The 1,394-nt window shown below is 33.4% G+C and overlaps 1 non-coding gene across 1 annotated transcript; it reads right to left on the bottom strand.

The window, feature by feature from the left end:
• Window positions 1–541: 541 nt before the first annotated feature.
• On the bottom strand, window positions 542–648 carry LOC123941043. The gene has a single exon (XR_006818143.1). It is a non-coding gene; the product is annotated as a U6 spliceosomal RNA (small nuclear RNA).
• Between the last annotated feature and the right edge of the window lie 746 nt (window positions 649–1,394).

Raw genomic sequence — 1,394 nt, 5'->3', positions numbered from 1 at the left:
GGAAAGGAGTTGATGGATGCCATCTAGTACTGCAGAAGACAGGTGTGTGAATGCCCATAAGGACACCCCTCTGGTCCCGCAGAAATACCAGAGGAGCTTCATGAAATTTCTGCTCATGAAGTTGGTAAGACTAGACATTTAAGCTCTTAAGATTAATGCAATTTCTTTTTTTGTCCATAAATAGTTTAGGATTGGTGATACTTAGGTTGTAATTACCTACCAACAAAGAGGGTTCCAAGCTGAACAGGAATTACTCTATTTAGGATGTTTCTATGTGAGAAATTAGTTGGAGCCTTTAAAAACTTCTCATAAATGTATTTATCACTAGCTCCAATTTCAGTAATTTACTGCAAAAAATTACAAAAATTCAGGATTTTAGCTTTTAAAATGCAATCAGAAAAGATGTCAGATTTTGAGTAACTACTGAAAAAATTATCTAACTGGAAAAATCTGCCCACGGGAAATGACAGAAGGAAAGTGGAGTTCCAGACGAACTATGTTATATCAGAGGAGAATTGTCTCAGATTGCCTATTTTCTTTTTTAAATATGGAACGCTTCACAAATTTGCGTGTCATCCTTGCACAGGGGCCATGCTAATCTTCTCTGTATCGTTCCAATTTTAGTATATGTGCTGCCAAAGTGAGCACCAGATTGCCTATTTTGAAAACTAAAAAAGAAAACTTTCATGATGGATTACTTCATGATCGCGACCTCCTGCAACAGACTTAAATAAAGACTTAAATTAAAAAAAAATAATGAACCTAATACCTAATAGTATCATTTAACATTGATTAAATGCTAGGAAAAAAAATAAAAAGAATATGTTTCATACTGTTAGGGCATTACTGTGTTTGTAAACCTTTGCTGTTGGTAATAGGGTATAAAATTAAAGAGCCCATTTTCTGGAGTCAGACTGCTTACATTTAAATTTTATCTCCATCAGTTTCTAATTGGATGCTCTTGATTTCTTTAGCTGTAAACTAGAGATAGTAAGAGCATCAACCTTACAAGTTTGTTATGATGTTTAATTTAACCAGTACACATAGAATGCATGCAATAAGGTCATATATAACAACTAAATCAATTTCTTTAAAGAACTTAATAATTATGAATTTTTAAATTAAGGATATATAGACCTTTAAAAATGGTTCCTCTATTGCCAGACCTAAAGCATCATCTTTATTGTAGTTTTTTCATAGTAATTAATAAAAAAGGACATATGCCCACTTTAATCAGACTTGCTTAGGTCTGATACAAAGAAGTGGGACATTCTTAAACATATCTGGCCCTACGAAAAAGGTTAATAGCCAAGATATTTGCAGTAACTCATAAGAAGGCATTCTTGAGTTATATGTCCTAAAGCACTTGCTCATCTGCCATTACTTGGGAACAG

The sequence above is a fragment of the Meles meles genome, chromosome 4 (assembly GCF_922984935.1).
Source record: "Meles meles chromosome 4, mMelMel3.1 paternal haplotype, whole genome shotgun sequence".
Lineage (NCBI taxonomy): Eukaryota > Metazoa > Chordata > Mammalia > Carnivora > Mustelidae > Meles > Meles meles.
This window is presented reverse-complemented; position numbering and strand designations above follow the sequence as displayed.